We start from the raw sequence: 24,318 nt of genomic DNA, 5'->3' as shown, positions 1-24,318 counted from the left end.
GGTGGTTTGTGGGCCCAGCCTAACTCGACCACATCTGCACAATTTCCCAATGCTTACCCAAAGAGAGCTGTATATATCTACATTTATAGAAGTACAATTCATAATAGCCCAATATTGGAAGCAACCTAGTTGTCCAACAGATGAGTGGCTAAGAATGTTGTAATATATAAACACAATGGAATACTACTCAGCTATTAAGAACAATGCAATCACCTTCTTCACCTCATCTTGGATGGGGCTTAAAGAAATTGTTAAGTGAGAAAATCCAGAAGGAAAATAAATATAGAATGATGTCACTCATGGAGAGATTTTTTTTTTTATTTATTCCCTTTTGTTGCCCTTGTTGTTTTATTGTTGTTGTCATTGTTGGATAGGACAGAGAGAAATGGAGAGAGGAGGGGAAGACAGAGAGGAGGAGAGAAAGATAGACACCTGCAGACCTGCTTCACCGCCTGTGAAGCGACTCCCCTGCAGGTGGGGAGCCGGGGTTCGAACTGGGATCCTTATGCCGGTCCTTGTGCTTTGCGCCACCTGTGCTTAACCCGCTGTGCTACAGCTTAAATTCTCTCCATGACCGACTCCCTCATGGAGAGAATTTAAGAAATAAGAGCATAAAGGGGAAACATAAAATATAACTTGGTCTGGTTGGTTTACTGGACCAAAATAAATGACTCAGGAATGAGGACAGGGAGGGATGAAGGGAGGAGGGGGTTTCAGGTCCTGGTACAGGATAATGGACCAGGTAATGGGGGTGAAAGTGTTTTGCACACACTTATCCTGGTAAGATAAGAAATTGTACCCATTTTCCAACTGTACTGTTAAATCATTAACCTTTCAATAATAAAATTTAAAAGTATTAGTACTTGGAAGTCAGAGCTGCATATACTATAGTATTCTGGAGAAAAGACATGCATGTACCTTTCATGTCCCACCTTTTTGAGATATCTCAACTTATAAAGCCTTTAATAAAAAATATGTATAGGAAGACAGTTTACAGTGGAAACTCTTGGATTCCAAATAGTTAAGGTTTTTGCTTTTACAGTCTACTTTGTTCACTTATAAGTCTGAAAGCTACATTTAAGTCTTAAACCCATTTATTCATAGTTTATGATTGAGTATCCATTTTAATCATGGAGAAAAAATTATGGGACATACACTCAATAGCTATTACTCTGCAACTAAGAAATATCATATTGCCGGGCCCTAGGCAAAATAGAGGAACTGGAGGTCACTATGCTGTGTGAAAGAAGAGGTGAAGAGTACCCACACATGGCTATATTTATCTGTTGAATATAGATAAAGAAAACAAATAAATGTCTTTAAAGATAAAAAAGCCTGCCTGGTAACTAAACTGGATTGTAGCTTTATGAAAGCAGCCTATTTGCACTCACACTTATTTCAATCATCCATAAAGCTTGAAAGTTGGACATTAGCGATTTTTCTTTGCTTTTCTATGTATGTATAATATTTAGGGAATATAAGCATGTATGGTATTTAAATATACATATATTCCTTACATTATAGTCATAGATAGTCTATGATAAATCTAGTTTTGGGAAACAAAATAATCACAGTCTATCACATAATTGTAAAATATAGTCATAAGACTGGTCACTTTAGATGCCCAGCAGCACACTGAACAAACTTGTAAGAAGTAACTAAAAACTTAGTGCTATTTTCATATATATGAGATATAGGAAGAAATAATGAGTCTTGGGAAGTAGATTCTACTCTTTGCAAAATGGCCTAAATTCTGTTTGTTATAAAAATAATTTTATGATTTTATAACTTCTGACTTCCCGTGAAATAAGCATAAAAGAGGAAATTGCCAATAAAATTTAATTGCTTTATTTATTTTGGGCAATTTCATTACCTAATACACAAATGTTAACTCTTAGTGGGTTTTCCCAATACATTTAATGGCATTAAATCCCATTCTTAAAACAGCAATTATAATCAGTAAAGATATTCTTTACTTGTTTAATAAAAAATAATTCTTCTTTTGGGAAAAGTATTCATTAAACTCTTGATCTTATTATTATAAAATTCTTTCTTAAATCCATGCAACTTTGTGTGACTTTGAGCATGCAATTTGCTAGTTATCTCCTGGAACCATGAAATTTACTCATGTTATAAGTATAAATGCAGGCTGTTTTGATTGGATGGAATAAATATTTTAGAAAAGATTACCTCTAGTCTCATTAAACTGCCTTGATTTTTTCATTGCCTTGTAATTTTGACCTCTGTGGCATCACACTCGTGATTAGAAGTCTGACTCTTCCACTTACTAAATTAGTGGCTTCAAGTAAGTTATTCAATGTACTTGAATGTGTATCATTTGTACCATGGGGATGAGATCAAAGGATTCTTTAAGAGAATTCAATGAAATTATGTGTGTTGATGGTTTAACACTGAACTTGATCTCTAATAAACATCCACGACAGTTTTTATTGTCTTTTTAACAATGGATTTGGCATCATATTTGATGAGATCATGGCATTTATCATCTTAAAAATCTCTCTCTATTTTTTTTTTTTTTTTTTTTAGTTTTTATTGCCACCAGAGCTGTCACTGAGTCTAAGTGCCTGCACTATGGAGTCACTGCTGCTAGTGGACTGTTTTTTGTTTTTTCTTTTTTCCTTTCTCTCTCTATGTTATTTGACAGGACAGAGAGAAATTGTGAGTGGAGGGTAGCTAGAGAGAAAGACAGACACCTGCAGACCTGCTTTCACCACTAGGTAAGCATTGTCCTCGACCCCCCACAGGTGGGGAGTACAGGCTCTAACCTGGGTTCTTGCACATGATGATATGTGCACTTAACCCAGTGTGCCACTTCCCAGCCCCCTTAAAAGTCTTCTTTAAAAAGAGATTTAGTATAATAATAATTGCAGTGTCAGGGAAGCATCCTGATGACTTTCATGAATATTGACTTACTAATTTTACAAATCATTCTTAGTAACCCATCCTGGTTTTTATATGTGTGAGAAAACCTTTTTGTTTCATGCTCTGCACAATTCAGTCATTTGATTGAGGCCTGTATTTGTTCAAGCTGAAGTTTTCATATCTGTGACTATGTCACAGGATTAGGCTCCTGGGCCCAATTTTAAAAGTCAGGACAAAGGACTACAAGGTTTGTTAAATTTTATAATCTTTGGCTAGTTAGACACTTCACTTGCAGTGTGATGTTTTGCTATGTGTGCAGGCTCAAGTCTGGCCCCTATCACATTGAAAGAAGCTTTGATGCTGTGGTTTCTTTTATGCCCTCTGCACTGTCTGTATCTAAAAGAAAATAAACAAATAAGTAAAAAAAAAAAAAGATAACTTCTATAATCTTAAAGATACACGATGTCTCTGAGAGTATGAGTTCCATATGTATTATAGTTAGTGGTATGATTCAGCCTCATTTATGGCTATCTCTCATAGATTCCTAAAATGCTAGATGAAATGTCCAAGGCACTGCATAAATCCACTTTTATTTCCCTCATCCCTCCCTGAAAAAAAGTCACCCTATCATTTTAAATCACACAAAACCCCAAAAAGACTAATTCGTTAATTCAACAAATCAAAAAACAATCAGACAAACAAAAAGCTGTGAATACCAGTTACTTATAAAAGATAGGAGCCGGGCTGTGGCACACCTTGTAGAGCCCACACATTGCCATTCACATGGAGCCAGGTTTAAGCACTCAGGCACCATTCAAATGGGGGGTAGGAAAGCTCAATAAGCTGCAAAGCAGTGATGGAGGTTCCTCCCCCTCCCCCTCCCCCTCCTTCTCTCTCTCTCTCTCTCTCTCTCTCTCTCTCTCTCTCTCTTCCCTGTTAATGTCTCTCTGTCTTTAGGAAAAAAACAAACAAACAAACAAATACTGGGAGCCCTAAGGGATTTGCTGTGTAGCCAACAATTCCCAGCTAAATATACCTCTAGTGGCTGTAAATATATATATTTAACATAAAGAACAGTAGATAAAGAATTACAAATGGAAAAATCATTCTTTCTCTCCCCTCCCTCAACTTTCCTTCTTATTTTTTAAAAATCATTTTACTGAGGTGGGGAGGGTGTACTTTGTCTTTAACCTTGTATCAGCACTGTAAGTTTTTTTTTTTTCCTCTCTCTACCAGAAAAAGTCAGCTAGTGGAGTTACCATCCCAGCAATGATATTAACTTTGAACTTTCTTCTTTATCACACTATTGATACTCACACCTGATGATCTCTGAATATCTATTGTTTTAACAATGAATAAAAAGGCTGATAACTTAATGGAGCCAGGTGATTTCTGTTTTTTTTGTTTTTTTTTTTTTGAGGCACTTACCATAGTTTTCTTTTTTTAATTTATGGGGGTGGTGGAATTAATGAACTACAGCAAATCTCTCTATACATATGTATGGTTTCCAGGTTCTGTATAACCTGCTAAACACTCTCCCCTCCTCATCTAGGAATCCCAAGCCCCTTTCGCCCAAGCTCCCCTATTCCATTACCACCCCAGAATCCCTTGTTTTGGTGAAGAACATCACCTCCACTTGTCTTTTATCAAATTTACATGCCTATTTTCCAAAAGAAGGAAAGCCAGAACTTGACAATATAAAAGTTTTTTTTTTAAATTTTTATTTATAAAAAGGAAACACTGATAAAAACCATAGCTTAAGAGTGGTACAACTCCATATAGTTCCCACCACCAAAAATCCATATCCCATCCCCTCCCCTGATAGCTTCCCTATTCTTTATCCCTCTGGGAGTGTGGACTTAAGGTCATTATGGGGTACAGAAGGCTGAAGGTGTGGCTTCTGTAATTGCTTCCCGGCTGAATCTGGGCTTTGGCAGGTCGGTTCCATACATCCAGCCTGTCTCTCTCTTTCCCTAGTGGGGTGGGGTTCTGGGGAAGCAGAGCTCCAGGACACATTGGTGGGGTTCTCTGCCCAGGGAAGTCTGGTTGTCATTATGTTAGCATTTGGAACCTGGTGGCTGAAAAAAGAGTTAACGTATAGAGCCAAGCAAAGTGTTGACTAATCATGAACCTAAAGGCTGGAGTAGTTCATAGGAAGAATTGGGGGGAGGGTCTCCATTTTGTAGATAGTTAGTAGACCTATTTTAGTTCTATTCCAAAGAACCCATGACTATACTAATTTTTCCCTGAGGCTGACATCTGATATTCAGGTGAATCCAAGTTATTGTATAGACAAGTTTTAAGCTAGACAGTACAGATACTCGAGTCCCCAGATGTCATGCCAAACAGAGTACAACAGAAAATATGGAAAAATATAAAATAAACCTAGATACTTAGAATTCAAATGTCATTATGTTCAGGTAAACTGTATACAACACTGTATAAAAGTAGATGTGGAGGTTCCTGTTAAGTCTTGATTTTATTATATTACACCTTTCTTGAAATAATAGATATTTCAGAAATGTCAAAATCTTCTATTGTCAAGAATTGTCTGTATAATATTTTTCTAATTTCAGTTCTACTACATAAATATAAGCACTTTTTTTTTCAGGGAAGAAATGATTCATCCCTCCCCCTTTTCTTTTAAGTTCTAGGTATTTTGCTACTTGTTACCCACCTCTCTCTTTTTTTGACTAATGTAGGGAAAGGACTAGATTTTGACTAATGTAGGGAAAGGACTAGATCTCAATGCCATTTCAATAGGACATATTTAATAAATATGATTTATTTGGCTTACTTACAGTGACTTTCAAAGCTGTGGTTATTTGTCAGCTCTTGAAGGTTGCTTTGATTGGGCTGAACATTTGTGATGTGATTCAAGTGGTTTCTTCCTCTAATTCCCACAAAAGGAACATTTTCCTGGCACTTATACTCTCCTGGCAGAAGAGGATGGATTTTAAAAAGGAAAATTTGGTCCAGAGTTTTAAATTTTTTATCCATATTCATTACTTTATTATCCCATATCCAAATCGTCACTGACATTGTGACAGAAACCACACTACCTTAGAAGTTAAAAATTTAAGATTCTGATACTACCCTTGACATTCCTTAGACTTGTGGCCTTGGCTAAAGCAAAATTCTGGTTGTCTTGGTTGTTTTATCTGTCATTTGGGCTGTAATATATCCACCTTGCAAAAGTAAGATAAATAAAATTAAATTAGATTTATGTAAGCAGCTTGCATTTTTAAGCTACATGACGACGGTGGTGTAAATTAACTACAAAATGGTATCCAGTTGCACCCAACCCATATGAACAAATCCTTCAAACTTTATAGCCACAATTCCCTTCAGAATACAAAATCCAAAGCCACAGTCCCATCTGCCAATTAAATTTTGTTTAAAAAAATTAGTACTTTTTTTTTAGTGCTTTATAGTTTATAAAGTTCTGTTTTGGAAATCGATCATATGATAATCCAGTAAGCTACCTGTGGAAGAGGTTTTCTTGGGGTTGGGAAATAGCACATCTAACAGAGCTTGCATGTTACCAAGTTCAAAGCCCTGGATTCAAACTCCAGCATCAGACAGGAGCACCAGATACCAGGGGAACCACAGCTGGCAGAGCAATGCTGTAGTCTCTCCCTCCCCACTCCCTCTTGCTCTTCTTCTCCCTTTCTATCTGAAATTTAGAGAAGGCAAATGTCAACATGAGGAGCTGTGTAATAACATATGTGCGAGACCTCAGGACCACAAAAGTAAATAAACAAGGAAAGGCTATCTTGTAGTTTATAGCCCACCTCCTTTTGCACATGTTTTAAGCATGTGATATTTCAAGCTCCATTTTACAAATAAAAAAAACTAGTCAGAGATTCCACTGGAAGGAGATATAGTTTATTGTAAATCAAATGTCTTAACTCCACATTATGTTTTGCCAGCTAGGTGAAAATGATCTCTGTAATGGTTCCTATTGGTTGTATCTTCACCTGTGCTTATTTGTTCTACATTTAAATAACACTTCAGCTGCTAAAGTATGAATTTTTTTAAAATGAGAAATCTTGGGGGGGAGGCGCAGTGGCGCACCTTGTTAAGTACACAAAGTATGAAGTGCAAGGACCCGTGCAAGGAACCCAGTTTGACACCCCAACTGCAGGGTGTCGCTTCACAAGCAGTGAAGCAAATCTGCAGGTGTCTTTCTCTCTCCCTCTCTATGCCCCCTCCCTTCTCACCTCTGTCCTATCCAAAAAAAAAAAAAAGGCCCAGGAGCAGTGGATTCCTAGTGCTAGTGGCACTGAGCCCCAGAGATAACCCTGGAGGAAAAAAAAAGAAAGATGAATCTCAGCACTCCTCTGCTGGAGATTGCCTACCTGGACAACGTCCTTATCAGGTGTAGTCTAACTTAATGAAAACATCTTGTTCTGCTTTATCAAAGGATACATCTCTCAATTATTCATGTATTTTCCTAGTCATAAATATGACATAACTAAATAGTAAGAAGAGAGGGGGCACATAGTCAATGTTTATAAAGAAAAACAGTTACGGTTGCAAGAAGAAACAATTTAAGAATTCTCCCTCCTCCCCTATGAAATGAGATATAATAAAGAATTGAACTGGACATTAAGCAACGTTGTAGTGTATTTTGAGGCAGTCTCAGAAGCCTGCTTGAACCATCATTTGACTGGAAGTATCTTAGTTCTTAATATCAATTATGATTCTGTTCAACTCAAAGTGCAAGGCATAATCCCAAACCCAATATAAATTTTCTATGCATTACTGTGTTGTTGGTCTTCTTTATATTTTACTATTATTCCTGTATATGAGTATTCTAATCTAAAAGATCTAAGTTTTTGTAATGTTTAAAATACATAGTTTTAAAATAAAAATGTGAGGCTTCTATTTAAAATGTTTATCAATCTATGTTCTAATGATTAAATGCCAGAAGATGTTCATTCTTATTATTGCCACTCTTTTCTCTGGGTGAATATAATTTAGGTTCAAGCATTATGTCAACAAAAGAATAAAGCTCATTGCCCAAGAAATGCAATTTTAACATCAAATGAGATATAAGGAAAGTGGAAGATTCTAAAAGTTCACTTCATTAAGAAGTCATAAAATATAAAATACAAAAATAACAAACATAAGTCAGAAAGTTCAAGTAAGTGGCTAAAGGCTTTCATTATCATCAACCCTAGAAGAAAAAACAGTAATTTACATATTCTATATAACTAAAACAGTACACTTTTCAAGCTTTTTCTTGGATCAATTAATTGTTTACTAACTACAATGTTGTTCTCAAATCTCAGTGCCCATGATAATTAGCAAAGCTTGTAACTGCAAACTTCATAATCACAAAATCAAAGAAGTCTAGGTTTCCTAGAAACAAGCTTTGCCAAAGGAATCAATATGAGGTGGCATTTAGAAAAGATGAGACAATTCATCTTATTTTGCTGTTCTACATGGGAAATGAAACGAGCTAGTCTCATTATTATCTGTTTCCATTTCATTTTTACAGATTTCTGACATACTATATCCTGTCTCCTTTTCATAATTTCCACAAAGCAAGGAACAATTGAAGAGCTCAATATTTCCGGATGTAGCAAATCACCAGGAAGAATTTAGGTGATTGTTAGCTGTGGCCTTGATTTTGATATTATTTCCTTTTTCTCTCGATATGTCCTTCAACACCTTCTATATTTCCCCACACCTGCTAAGCTCTCTGTTAAACAGATAGAATGTGAGTTTAAGACCAGACTTGCAATATGCTATGTACTAAATTTGCTGATAACTGAAATGTGGATAGAATTTTTTTTTTAATTTTTAAAAGAGAAAGTACATTGCTGCCAAATAGACATTTTGCAAATAAAGAAACTGGCTCAGAAAAGAAGGAAATTTTATTGCCGGGTAGAAAATTATATGGAAAGTCAAGTCTCAACAGCTGTGGTATTTTGTGGCTCTTCTATAATGGGTCCAGACAAAATGACCCTCAATTATGTTTCCACTTTACTTTTAAATTCTCACTACTAAAAGTATTGGAGCTGTATACAGAAAAATTCATAACTGGATCAATAGCCAAGTGTAGATATTGATATGGATTATTCTAATTAATTCAAATGTTCATAAGGAAAAAAAATCGCACAGAGACTCAAAAGTAGGCCATCAAGAAGAAATCAGTCATAACTCTTCACAATTTAAATTTGTGTATCATTAATTCAATTTTATTTTCCTTTTTCCATTCCATTTTAAATATTCTATCATGCACCCTTGCCATTTATTGTTGATGCAAAACTTATTTTCAATAGAGAAAATAACATTTATTTAATAAGATCTTGAATCAGGAAGGAGGCAATATTCCTTGATAATATTCCTGTTGTTTGTACAAGGACAGTATTATGAAAATTTGCATAGTGAGTTGGTCTTTGAAAAAGACTTTTTCACCTCACCAACTTCATCACTGTAATTAGTCTTTAAAATCAAGTTTAGGCTTGAATAGAAACACTCTGGTAGAGGAGACTTAGCAAGTGGGAGAACAGTCATTTAGTTGACAAACCAAGTTAAATCAGTTGATGAGAAAAGACACAAATCTGATGTTTTAATTTTTGGTTATTATTTTAGTTATGTTTTTGCTTTCTTTTTAAAAAATTATTGGATAGAGGCAGAGATAAATTGAGAGCAAAGCGGGAGACATAGCAAGAAAGAGAAAGACAAGCACCGTTTCACCATTTGTGAAGCTTCTACTCTGCAGGTGGTGACTGGGGGTTTGAAACTGAGCCCCTTGATGATGGTAATATGTGCATGCAACCAGGTGCACCACTGCCTGGTGCTCCATTGTACTTTTGGATTACTAACTTTATCCTCTAAATTCCGAAATCCCTGCAGCAATGTCTAGACTAGAGCAAGAACTCATTTTGGCCATTCATTAGAATGTAGAAGTTTGATAGACTTGTGTGATTATACATCTGGAAAATATTGCGGATTTACTCTACTCAATTTATCCAATAGTGGAGCTGATGACAAAACAGCAATGACAGTGATTAGGTATAATAAACCAAACCAGTTCCAATCCCCACCACACAAAGACAAATCTACATTGCTTAACCATCCTAATGTCTTCGTGTCATATTTGTGAATGAAGAAGGTAACAATAACAGATAAGATCTTGTTGGTTAACTGTGATTCATAGATAATACAAGACTGTTTTTCTTTACCTTAAAGTTAGTAATGTTCTTAAAATGTGTGTTGTTTTCTCAAGAGCCCGACATCACTAGGAAAAGATAGAAATAAGCGTGGGAATAGATCGACCTGCGAACACCCATGTCCAACAGAGAAGCAATTACAGAAGCCAGAACTCTCACCTTCTGCACCCCATAAAGAATTTTGATACTTATTCCCAGAAGGGAAGAAATGTTAGGGGAAGATGGCCAGAGGGCTCTGGACTCCAACTCTATCCAGTCACAGAGAAGAAAAAAAAAAAAAATCTGGAAGCAGTAATAGGTGTAGATATGACTGAGAGAAGGAAGGATCACAGAACAAATGGGCAAATAGGGGCCATATGGTGGTGCACCTGGTTAAGCATATACATTATAATGAGGAAGGACCCAGATTCAAGCCCCTGGCCCCCACCTGCAGGGCGGAAGCTTCAGGAGTGGTAAAGCAGGGGTGCAGGTGTCTCTCTGATTCTTTCCCTCTCCAGCTCCCCCTCTCCTCTCAATTTCTCTGACTCTATCCAAAAACAAACAAAATAAAATGATTAAGAAGAAAAAAAATAAACTTAAAAATTGTTTAAATAATATTTTAAAATGAGCAAATATATATAAATATAGACAGATAATCATGGAAATATTAGTTAACCCACATATGTGACCTTAAGTAAAGTAGTACAGTTTCCAGTGGAGGGAATGGGGACACAGAACCCTGGTGGCAGAAGTGTGTGAACTTATACCTGTTATCCCATAATTTTGTAAATAATTATTAAATCTCTAATAAAAATAAAAATATGCATGTGTGCTGTTGACAAAAGACTACCCAAACCAACAATATAAAATAAGTCATCGTAAAAGCTATACTGAAAATGTGAATAATAGCTTTAAAGTATTTTTTAAGAAACTCAGAGCAGGGAGACAGGCGGTAGCGCAGCGGGTTAAGCACACATGGCACAAAGTGCAAGGACAGGAATATGGATCCCCGTTTGAGCCCCGGGTTTGAGCCCCTGGTTCCTCACCTGCCCGGAAGTCGCTTCACAGGCAGTGAAATAGGTCTTCAGGTGTCTGTCTCCCCCTCTCTGTCTCTCTTCCTCTCTCGACTTCTCTCTGTCCTATCTAACGATAGCAACAACAATAATAATAACCACAACAATGATAAAACAAGGACAACAAAAGGGGAAAAAATGGTCCCCAGGAGCAGTAGATTCGTGGTGCAGACACCGAGCCCCGGCAATAACCCTGGGGGCAAAAAAGAAACTCAAAGCGTTCTCTAATAAGACCCTGTGAGAAATGAGAAGTACCAACAGTGATGAATAATAAAGAACAAAAAAGCTTTTTTTTTTTTAACTTTATTGGGACGTTAATTAACTAAAGCACCGTTGTTGACACGTGGATGTGATTTCTCCTTTCCCAGTGACAGGTGCCTACAAAACATTTTCACCTGCTACTTTTCCACCATCATGCTCCAGGACCTAACACCTGTACCACTCCTCTTCCCCCTCTTGCGCCTGGTCGTTCGTTTTGATGCAACACGTCACACCCAGTGCAAGTTTTACTTCATATTTTTCCCTGTCTTTCTTTGTTTCTTAAGTTCTACCCATGATTAAAATCATTCTGCCCTATGACCCTGGAGTAATATTCCTTCTCCTGGGGATAAATTCAGAGGGAATAACAACAACAAAAACAAATTATCCAAAAAAAAAAAATCCATGTACACTGATGTTCATAACAAAATTTGTGATAGTCCCAAAATGGAAGCAACTAAGTAAAGATAATCTGTAATCGAGAGAGGGATAAGCAAGGTAATGAATTATAGTTTATAAGAGATGTTGATGCTAGATCCAAAGTTTTTTCCTACACTATGAATCCACTGCTCCTGGAGGCTATTTTTTCCCTTTTGTTGCCCTTGTTGTGGATATTATTATAGTTGTCACTGCTGTCGTTGTATATGACAGAGAGAGGTCAAGAGAGGAGGGGAAGATAGGGAAAGAGAAAGAGAGACACCTGCAGACCTGCTTCACTGCTTGCGAAACCACTCCCATTAAAGGGGGGGGGGAGGCTTGAACCGGGATTCTTATTTTCTTTTTAATTATTTATTTATAAAAAGGAAACAATGACAAAACCATAGGATAAGAGGAGTACAGCTTCTCACAATACCCACCACCAGAACTATTTATCCCATCCCCTCCCCTGATAGCTTTCCTATTTCTTTAACCCTCTGGGAGTATGGACACCAAGTCATTGTGGGATGCAGAAGGTGGAAGGTCTGGTTTCTGTTAATTGCTTCCACGCTGAACATGGGCATTGATAGGTCGATCCATACTCCCATCCTGTCTCTCTCTTTCCCTAGTGGGGCAGGGCTCTGGGGAAGCGGAGCTCCAGGACATATTGTTGGGGTTGTCTGTCCAGGGAACGGTGATTCTTAAGCGGGTCCTTGCGCCCTAAGCTATGTGCGCTTAAACCACTGAGCTATCACCTCCACCCCCTGAAGGACTACATTTTTAGCAAAATCAGCAGTTGTAGTTTAAGAAGTTTATCTTAGATGGCATTTTAAGTATTATGAATTATTGAATATAAATTTTATCAGTATCCTAAATTAGTGAAAAGTAAAATACATACCCTTTAAATCAGATACCATTAAAAATTTCATGATAAACATTGCTTAATTTTAGAAGACTTTTATTTAGATTCAATGTTCTAATAACAGTTGATGATTCTTTTTTTTTTTTTTTTTAATTTCAAAGACAAGCCTGTTGCCCAGAATCCAAAATGAAGCACAAAGCACGCTTTGACTAAGTTTAGAACTCATCAACATTGTGAAAATTGGGGTCTTTCCTAGGGAGAAAGAAAAGTAGCATTACATAATTACAAGTACCAAATTTTCTGCTTAGCAACAAATTTCTTTAAGTGGGGAAAAAAAAAAGTATTCATCTCTAGTTTCTCTGATGAGTATTATGGAGGTCCTTAAAAGTCAGGAGAAATTTTTTTTTTTCTGCCACTTAGGGATTCTAATTTACAAGGGACAGAAAAGCAATATGCTAATTTTTATAAACAACTATTCTTTAGTCAAACATTTTGGAATGCAACAGAGGGACAAGAAGAAGGAGTATATTTTATTTTTCACAGAGAAACAAAATACTCTGATTTTAACATTCTAATTAATTGGAGTTTGGTGGAAATTTTACTTCATGACTAAGGCTACGATTTTTCAGAATGCTTGTTTAAATATAAAGTCTTTATGCCTCTGTAGTCTGAGAGAGGTTTAATGTTTTCTGTCTCCAAGGGAGTGTTTTTCCCTCACTGAAAATATTTGTTGTGACCTACTTTTATTGGACTCTTTGGGAAACAAACAAAAAGGTAGTAGAAAATCCTTTTTAAGAACCTCAATCAGTTCAAAAATATTGCTGAGAACATTCCTGATGCATCTTCTACCTTTTCTGTTACAACCAATGAGAAGAAACTCATTGCTTTAAACAATGGTTCCTTCAAATTCTAAACAGCTCTAATTAATCTAGAGTTGATCTTTATGTTTTTTTTTCTTTCCTTAATATTTATGCCCATTAATCTTAGCTATTCCATTTATAAGACAAAATTAATTTAGTCTTAAAATTTTTATTTCTTTTTTTTCTTTATTTTTATTGAGAGGTTAATGGTTTAGAGTACAGTTATTGGCACATTTTCACAAGTTCTCATCTCACCAAGATAGGACCCTGAAAAACACAATCCTCCCCAAATCAAGTCCTTAGCTGTGTACCAGAACCTTCCCTCACCACTTTCCCTGTTCGCCTTACCCAGGGTTCTTTACTTTGGTGCAATACACCAAACCACTCCAAGTTCAACTTTGTGTTTCCCCTTTCTATGCTTATTTCTCAACTTCTGACCATGAGTGAAATCACCCCATATTTATCCTTCTCTTTCTGGCTTATCTCACTTAACATGATTCCTTTAAGCTCCATCCAAGATGAGGTGAAGAAGGTCGCTTTCATTTTAAATAGCTGAGCAGTATTCATATATATATATATATATATATATATATATATATATATATATATCACAACTTACTAATGAATTTAAATGTAAACAATAATCTTTTTAATTTAAAGGTGATCACTGGATTTATTTATTTTAATATTTATTTTGAATCATTTTTCTTCAGAGGTTAATATTTTTGTTTCTTTTTATTAATATATTAAAAGAGAGGAAAAAACCAGAGTTTTACTTCATTTTATGCCATACCAAGGACTGAAATCAGGGCATGGCATAAATGGCACATGACTTTCATTAATGGAAGTCCTGTGCTCTAGCAATTTAAATATATCTCTGATAGGCATTATAACTTTTTTTTTCTTTCTTACCAAAGCACTGATCAGCTCTGGCTTATGATGGTATGGAGGACTGAACCTGGGACTTCAGAGCCTCATGCATGAGAGTCTCGATTCATAACTATTATGCTATCTACCTCTACCCATTATAATTTTCTTTACCAGGAAGAATTGTCCCAGTTTTTTTCATCTTTTCTTGTCCAACTTGCATAGTTTTTACTATGTGTAAATTTTTGTGAGGTTTTTTTTTTTTTTTTTTTACCAGAGCACTGTTCAGCTCTGGCTTCTGGTGGTGCAGGGGATTGAACCTGGGACTCTGGAGCCTCAGGCATGAGAGTCTTTTGCATAACCATTATGCTACCTACCCACCATCCCTTGAGATTTTTTATATACTTTTTCCATCATCTCAATAAAATACTGTTACTGGAATGTTGTTTAACTCTTCCGTGTTATGTTGTCAGAATTGCTTTGTTAAATTATGGCTAAGTCTATATTTGAGACCTTGCATGGTAGATTCAGTGGTGCAGCAAACAATGAAGTACGGAACAGAAGACTTTGTAGAGAGAGGCAATCCACATGTAAATTTAGAACTAAAGGACATGAAGACAACTGAAATAATATTCTTGACAATATGAAAAAGGAATGAAAGAAATTAATTGTATTTACAGAAACTATGCACAATGGTGGCTAGAACAATAAAAATGAAAAGCTGGCTACAAGTACATTTGTAAGAGTTGTACATCCACCTGATATCTTTGTCCTTAGACTATGGTATATCTCTTATATAATTTGGGTTTTTTTTGTTTGTTTGTTTGTTTTATAGAAAGACAGAGCAAATGCAAGTTCAATTGACATTAACCCTGTGTTATAAACTAGCTCTGTTTTATTGTTATTGTTTGGGGCAATAACTACTAAAATAGATCTTAAAGTAATCTAAAAGATATTAGCCCAAAAGTTTAAGAAGCTGAGCTTCAATTTGAAAATAAGATCATATAACTCACCATAATCACAGAGTAGTAAGAGATTGAAAGTAGTAAGAGATTGATGTTATGGTCTAAATTATCAATCAAAATAATGAAACTGCAAAAAATCAATTATATTTCTATTTCCTAACAATGGAAAATTGGTTATTAAATCAGCTGTGCCTTAAGATAGATAGGCTGAGTTTGTGAGACATTTATTGGTACACATAAATATTCCTGAGGATAAGCCGATAAGCTACATAGAAGTCATAACAAACATCTTTTTTTGTTTGTTTTAGTGGAACAGCAGCCTATGACACGGTCTGGCACCGTGGTCTCCTAGTCAAGATCTCAAGATGCCTGCCTCCATGGGTGGCCAACACTATATCGTTTCTTCTCCAAAACAGAAGATTCCGGGTGCATCTGGGTGGCAAGTCTAGCAGATGGAGACTTGTCTCAAGTGGCCTCCCCCAGGGCTCTGTTCTGGCTCCTACGCTATTTAATATTTACATCAATGACCTCCCAGAAACTTCTTCAAGGAAGTTCATCTACGTCGATGACATCTGCTGTGCAACTCAGGCATCCAAGTTCTCGACACCCTCGAGGAAACACTCACGAAAGACACGTCTCTGATATCTGATTACTGTAAAAAATGGCGACTAATCCCTAGCACTGCAAAAACAGTATCATCTGTTTTCCATCTACACTATGCCTCGGCCTCGCGTGAGCTTAATGTGCAGCTTGGCAATACGAGAATCCATCATGAAGCCCAGCCAGTCTATCTTGGCATTACTCTCGATCGCACCCTGTCATTTCACGAACATCTCATAAAAACTGCAGCAAAGGTGGGCGCGAGGAATAACATCATTGCAAGACTGGCCAGCTCCTCATGGGGCGTGAGCGCTTCCACACTACGATCATCATCTCTGGCATTATGCTATTCCACTGCAGAATACTGTGCCCCAGTATGGTTCTATAGCCCCCATGTCCACTTGGTCAATTCCAAATTATATTCCTCCATGAGGATCATTTCTGGAACCATCCATTCCACCCCAGTTCCATGGCTGCCAGTGCTTAGCAACATCGCCCTGCCAGATATTCATCAGGATGCGGCATCATCTAAGTTCATTTCCCACGTCTATGCTCGACCGGACCTGCCAATATACGCGGATATCTTCACCCACCCTGTCCAACGCTTGACGTCTCATCACCCAATCTGGTCCCGTACGCCTACACTGAACTTCTCTGTTCCAGACTCTTGGAAACAGAGTTGGCAGTCAGCTGAGGTAAAGAACAAACACCTCATCACAGACCCCTGCAAGCGTCAACCCGGCTTTGACCTAGCACGTTATGATTGGGCCCTCCTCAATCGCTATCGAACAGGCCATGGCCGGTGCGCCGCTATGTTCCATCGCTGGGGAGCCAGAGACCACCCGAACTGCCCCTGCGGCTCCAGACAGACTATGACCCACATAGTCAACGACTGCCACCTCTCCAGATTCAAAGAAGGTCTCGAAACTTTACATCAGGCTCAACCTGACGCTGTTGACTGGCTACGGAAGAAGGGCAAACGCTAGAAGAAAGAAGTGGAATTAAACAAGAATTCAACCACAAAGAGAAAGTAGGAGAAAAATTTAACCATATAAAAGCTTTCCAATATGGTATAGAATAACTCTGTCAAGGTGGAACATTTTTAAATCCTAGTTTACATGAAATTAATACATGAGCTATCAAAATCCATGGAACAATACATGTCTGTGAAAAAAATACTAAAATAGGGAGTTAAGCGGTAGCACAGCAGCTCAGTGGGTTAAGAGCACATGGTGCAAAGCACAAGGACTGACATAAGGATCCTGGTTCCAGCGCCAGGCTACCCACCTGCACGGGAGTCTCTTCACAAGCAGTGAAGCAGTTCTGTAGGTGTCTTTCTCTCCCTCTCTCTGTCTTCCCCTCCTCTCTCCATTTCTCTCTGTCTTATCCAACAACAATGACATCAATAATAACTACAACAATAAAACAACATGAGCAACAAAAAGGAATAAATAAATAAATAACATCTAAAAAAATCACTAAAATAGAAACACAGGTTTATATCTGCAAAGAAGACAAATAATAAGCAACCCAATTAGTCTATCAAACACATACAGAAAGAGTGAAAACTGGGAATAAGAAAGGGGCAAAATAAGTTGGTATTAAAAACTACCTCTAGTAGAAACATTTTTTATCAGTTTACAAATTTGAGACATTAAATGCTTAGACTAAAGGGATGTATACTCAGAACTAAAATCTAGACAGTTAAAGAACTTGAAATATTCAATCTATTTTTCCCCTGATATGTTAGTTAATAGTGGATTATAAGATTATGAGTTAATAGGAATATAGTTTCACACTACTCCAACCACCAAAGGTTTGTGTCTCCACCCCAAGCCCCCACAATAGAACTGATCACTCCCACCCCACCCCCGTTTTACATTTTTGTGAAGTATACCAAACCCAGTCCATGGATTGCTTCGTGTTTCCCTTTCCGTTCTTATTTTTTCAATCTATGTCTATGAGAAATATTTTATAAAATTAAATGAAAACTATTATTGAAAAAGAACATATAAATATCTAGTTATTTGATATATCATTATAAAAATAAAAATCTTAAAAGAAGAATTCAAGAAATTATGATTGTTTTAGCAAATCAATGGGGTTTTCTTTCAAATTTTGAAACACAGGTTTTCTTCTAGGAAAATGTCATAAAAATGTTGTAAAAGGCAGAAGACTTCAGATCACTTATGAAGATTATAAAGAAAATATAAAAATCTATTGGGGCCATGTGGTAACATACCCAGTAGATAGTTTACATTGTCAAGTGTGAGAACCCAAATTTAAGCTCCTGGTCCCCACCTGCAAGAGGGAATCTTCATTATCAGTGGAGCACTGCTACAAGTCTCTACCTCTCCCCTCTATCCTTATTGTTGATATGCTTCTAATTCTGCTTCTAAAATCCCTTCTGTTTCATTGGTTTAATCCCCCCCCATGCTTAACACTGTATTCTATTTACATAACCACTGTTAACTAAGCACCATCCTGTCTGCAGGGCATTGGTTTAATTCCCATTGGTTCATGATGTCTTTTTGTTCCGCCCCCTCTCCTAGTACACCCTGATTTCCACCAATCTTTTTTTCACTCCACCCTCTCTATGTCACATCCTGTTTCCACCCTACTTGGCGAGTATATATAAGGACAGGACTGTGATTAGAGATAGCTTAGATTGCGCTGTGTTCCACATGAATAAAGACGGAACTGTGTACCACTCAGCCATGAGTCTCTGGTCATCTCTCTCTCCTGCCCGCGAAGCTAGCCTGGCACTTATTACTCTCTGTCTACATTAAAAAGAAAGAAAGAAAAAAAAGGCCACAAGGAGCAGTGGGGTCATGCAAGTACTGAACCCTAGCAATAAGTCTGGGCAGGGGCTTATTGATGAGTATAATCTATAGATGATAAAAATACTACAGAAAATTAAAGTTTAACCAGAAAATATGTACTCTGATATATAGTTTTGAAACCTGTTAGTAATATAATCATGTCAATATGTAAGAAAAAAATATAAGATTAAAAAATATATTCTGACACTTTTATGTAATACTAAATAGTTATTTAATAAACAAGTGACTCAAATACTATTTAGATTCTGGAGATAGATGATAAACAATAACACATCCATGCCATCATAGAATCTACATTGTAAAGAGAGAAAAAGGTACCAAATATGGAAACTTAGAATAAAGATACTGTAATTTTATGCAGTACTTGATGTTATGGTCTAAATTATAATTGTGTGATGGCAAAAAAATAAATAAAAGTGTCAAAGAAAATAGTAGCCATTTTAGAATAAAAGTGAGAAATAACTTCTCAGAGATGATCTGATGATTCAAAGATAATTTCAAATAAAATATACGACAAAATGTGCAAGGACTTCATAGGTATAGAAACAGAAAATGAACAGTTCCACTATAAGAATGAAAATGGTGCCTTGGAGTAGTATGAGATTCAGCCAAGAGAAAGTGAAGCGGGAAGTAAAGGAAAAGAGATGCAGTCAGAGACTATGTAGGCCAGTTATCTTGGAAATCTTAAGAAAATTTTATATTGTATGTGGAAAAGATCATCAAATTAAGAGTGTTAAATAGAAGCACTATAATCTGGCTGCTATTTTTTTAGATGCTCTGCTATGTAAGGAACATATTGTAAGTTGTAAAAGTAGCAATAAAGCCAGAAGCTATCAGGCTAGTTCACCCAATAGAAAGGAGTTGTCAAGAAATAGATGGAACAGTCCAGTGGTAGCACATACTGTAAAGTGTGAATGTTACCATGCACAAGGATCCAGGTTCAAAACCCTGATCCCCACTTGCAAGGGAGGGATGATTTAGGAGTAGTGGATTTTTTGGTCTTTCTCTTTCAGTTTTTCACCCTCTATTAAACAAAGGGGGGGGATGACTACCAGTGGAAGTGGGATTGTGCAGGCACTAAGTTCCTATGATAACCTTGGTAAGGAAAATAAATATTTAGTCAAACATACATATATATATTGTTAAAATATGGAGTACAGATTCACTGAATATACTAGGTATGATAAATCAAGTTCATTTCACAACAATGGGGAGTTCCAGAGAAGAGATTATGCAATGACTAGGACAGCAAAGATTAAGATGTAGTTTAATCTACTTTGGACACATAGGCTAAACACACCAGTATTCACTGCTGTGGGACACATCCTCAGAAGTAACTTGCATCATGGATCTGAGGCAATATAGTTTACTATTTCCCAGTATCAGTCAGCAGAAGGGAAGAGAGACTAAAAATTTCACTGTTTTCTTAGAATAATATGACCCAGACAAAAGATACCACTCTTGTTTCCAACAGAACCTAGCTGAATAGTTTCTCATTTGTAACTCAGGGTATTCCATATGAAAATAAGAGGCTGGAGAAATATTCCACTGAGTAGTTTATGTGTCTTGCTATGCATGCAGTCCTAGTTACAACCCTGGCATCACATAGGAGGTGCTATGACATCAGAAAAAACTTCAATCATGTGGTGCTTCATTGTTTCTTGGTGTCTCTGAGCAAAAAGGTGCCTAGAATGATAACATGGAACTTACGTGAGGTAAAGTCATGACTCAGAAAAAGGATGGTGGAAAGTAGAAAGGAGGGAAGAGGAGAGCAGACAAAAGATATGAGAGAATAAGGGAAATAGGGAAAACTATAAGAGAGGAGGACAAGGAGGAAGAAAAGGAGGAGGGAAAGGAAAAGAAGAAAAAAAGGAGAAAGAGGAGAAGAGAGCTGGGAAAAACTAAGCAGGATATTGTTTGTTTGTTTGTTTGTTTACTTATATAAATTGTTTCTAGCACAAAAACACTCTACTAGAACTCTTAAGTTCTGGGTTGTCAAATACGTACTTGACGTGCAAGTCTAAAAATGGTTTCCGTAACTAATAAACAGCATCTATGTAAAAAAAACTAATATGCTTAAAATCAGAAGACATGCATGGCTATTGGCTATTATTCAACTTGTTTCAGGGCTGCTGAACAATTAATCTAATGAAATGATTTATATTATTGAGTACAAAAGACTAACCAATATTAGAATATGTTAGACGAATTTCAGATATATACGCACACATATGAATAATTACATTTGTAAGAATGAGTTATGTAGTGTATTGGAGAAACTATAACATTTCCCAGTTTTCCACATAACAATATAACCCCCATTAGGTCATCCTCTGCCATCATGTTTCAGAACCTGAACCCTCCCCCCCATCTCAGAGTGTTTTACTTTGGTGCAACACACCAACTCCAGTCCAAGTTCAACTTACAGTTTTCCCTTCTTATCTTGTTTTACAACTTCTGTCTGTGAGTGAGGTCATGATGTGGGGATATGGCAGGTCGCGCAGGGCTGACACCCCAATCATCTCTCTGATACCAGTAGGAGTTCACCCAAAAAGCTTCCCTGCCCCTCCTTCGTCATCTCAGATGGTCTTGTTGCCAGCACTCTGCACCTGACTCAAGGGCAAGAGCTGTTAACTGAAATTGCTGCAGAGACAACAGGTTTCCATTTCCTGCAGGCAAAAGGGTATGGAGATTCCCCAAGTCACAAATAGATTAACTATTAAGATTGCATCAGCCTTTGCCCCAGCCCATTCCTACTAAGGCCGCAACTTCCCCATCTCCAGCTTGTTCCCACTTCACAATATTGACCTTTAAAATGATTGATCCAAGCAATACTTCCTCTTCCCTGCTTGCTTGCTCAAGTATAAGAATACTCCTGTGAAACCCAATAAATCCACTATCCTCTGCCATAGTGTCCAGAGTCTTCACTCTGGTGCTAACCCCCACTGCTGCCTGTTCTTCTTCTCCTCTATGGCACCTCTCTGATGGCCAGTGGAGTGGTGGGCATGGGATGGACAAGCTAGGCCTTCCAGAGCTTGCCCTGCCTCATCCCATATTTATCCTCTGTTTCTGACTTATCTCACTTAACATGATATCTTTGAGTTCCATCAAAGATGGGGGAAAGAAGGTGAATTCACCATGAGCCTGAGACTTTATTTATTTATTTATTTATTTATTTTTTATTTAAGAAAGGATTAATTAACAAAACCATAGGGTAGGAGGGGTACAATTCCACACAATTCCCACCACCCAATCTCCATATCCCACACCCTCCCCTGATAGCTTTCCCATCCTCTATCCCTCTGGGAGCATGGACCCAGGGTCATTGTGGGTTGCAGAAGGTAGAAGGTCTGGCTTCTGTAATTGCTTCCCCGCTGAACATGGGCGTTGACTAGTCAGTCCATACTCCCAGTCTGCCTCTGTCTTTCCCTAGTAGGGTGGGTCTCTGGGGAAGCGGAGCTCCAGGACACATTGGTGGGGTCTTAAATCCAGGGAAGCCTGGCCAGCATCCTGATGACATCTGGAACCTGGTGACTGAAAAGAGAGTTAACATACGCAACCAAACAAGTTGTTGAGCAATCATGGACCCAAAGCTTGGAATAGTGGAGAGGAAGTGTTAGGGGGGGTACTCACTGCAAACTCTAGTGTACTTCTGCTTTCAGGTATATATTTTGCAGTAGTTTATGGATACGTGTGAATATATGCTCTCTCACACAGAAACTGGTGTATATCTAGGTTTTGGGACTTTGTTAGAAAGTGAACCACCTGAAATGAAATTAGAGTATACTATGAAAGGAAAGGTCTCACATGAGTAATGAAGCTGAAGGGTTGTCATTCCACAAGTGAAGTCTCTGGACACCGTCTGAAGTGAAGCATGTTGAGGTGGCAATCGTTGTGTTGGTTAGGTTGTGATCGGCAGATGCAATATTATTTGATATGGATTGGGAGAGGCATACAGGAAAGTGGGCCCTATCCAAGGGTTCTAGGACTGGGGGAAGTAGAGGCTCTATAGTGGAGATGTGAGGTTCCTGCTGTCTTAGGGTTCAAAAAGACAATCGATAGTTAATGTTATCATCACATTATTTGGTAATTGGGTTAACTTTGAAAAATCCTTTTGTGGGAGTCAGGCTGTAGTGCAGCGGGCTAAGCGCTGGTGGAGCAAAGCACAAAGACTGGCCTAAGTATCCTGGTTCGAACCCCGGCTCCCCACCTGCAGGGGAGTCGCTTCACAGGCTGTGAAGCAGGTCTGCAGGTGTCTGTCTTTCTCTCCTCCTTTCTGTCTTCCCCTCGCTCTCTCCATTTCTCTCTGTCCTATCCAACAACAAAAACAAGAATAATAACTTACAACAATAAAACAACGAGGGAAAAATAAATGAAATAAATATATAAAAAAAAAGAAAAATCCTTTTGTTAGGGTTTGCTGTTCTTCTTCTTCTAGCGTTTGCCCTTCTTCCGTAGCCAGTCAACAGCGTCAGGTTGAAAGCTGTCAGGAGCTGCTTGTTGCTGGCTTTGAAAGTGACTGGGATCCATGTGGATTCAGTCAGCTTGGAAGGATCGTCAGTTTCCCCAATGAATGGGTACTCACGGGATGCACCACGGGAAGGTCAATCCAATGCATCCAGGGTTTGCTGTACAGTACCCAGTATCTTGTATATAGCTGTGCTATTGGTTGCTTCTGGTCTACTTGGTCTAGGCTTTTGAGAGAGTCTGCATATCAATTACACAGCCTATATATTGAAAAGATTCAGTTTGTGTTTTGAAAAACTTCGAGACATACAATTAATTTTCCCCCTCTCGTATTAATTAACTAGTAATTTATAGACTACATTTTACTAGGAGTGAGCCTGAGACTTTGGAGTCTCAGGAATTAGAGTCTGGGGTAGGTAGGGGAGCAGGGTTCAGGTCCCAGAACAGGATGGCAGAGGACTTAGTGAGGGTTGTATTGTTATGTGGAAAAATAGGAAATGTTATGCATGTACAAGCTATTGTATTTACATTAATCTGCAATAAAGAAAAAAAAGGGGAAACATACAGTAGAACATGGACTGGGTTTAGTATATTACAAAGGATTTTGGGGTGAGGGGCATGGGGAGGGGACTTTTGCTTCCTGGTACATGATGGTGAAGAAGGACCTAGGCTGGTGATGAGAGTGTTTTGCAGAAAATTGAGAAATCTTACTTTTTTAAAAAAATATTTTTATTTATTTTGTTTGGATAGCAACAGAAATTGAGAGAGGAGGGGAGATAAGGAAGAGACAAGACAGAGATACCTAACGCCCTACTTTACCACTTGAGAAATTTCCCCCTGCATACAGGGCCCAGGGCCTTGGTCCTGGGACCTTGTACACTATAATGTGTGTGCTAAACCAGGTAGACATTGCCTGGCCCTGAGAAATTTTACACATGTAAAAATCGAGAAAATTTACAAATGTGTTTTACAAATATATTTACCATAATTCATCAACTCCACCCCCAATAGTAAAATAACATGATTAGAAAAAATATCTCTGGTGTTAAGACAGCTG

The 24,318-nt window shown here is 37.6% G+C and overlaps 1 long non-coding RNA gene across 1 annotated transcript; it reads right to left on the bottom strand.

The window, feature by feature from the left end:
• Positions 1–5,686: 5,686 nt before the first annotated feature.
• Positions 5,687–17,283, bottom strand: LOC132538320 (uncharacterized). The gene is made up of 3 exons (XR_009549714.1): positions 17,239–17,283; positions 10,083–10,176; positions 5,687–5,819 (listed from the first exon to the last, which is right to left on the bottom strand). It is a non-coding gene; the product is annotated as an uncharacterized LOC132538320 (long non-coding RNA).
• Between the last annotated feature and the right edge of the window lie 7,035 nt (positions 17,284–24,318).

This window comes from Erinaceus europaeus, chromosome 4, assembly GCF_950295315.1.
Source record: "Erinaceus europaeus chromosome 4, mEriEur2.1, whole genome shotgun sequence".
Lineage (NCBI taxonomy): Eukaryota > Metazoa > Chordata > Mammalia > Eulipotyphla > Erinaceidae > Erinaceus > Erinaceus europaeus.
Note: the sequence above shows the minus strand (reverse complement) of the source record. Positions and strands in the feature narration are given on the sequence as shown.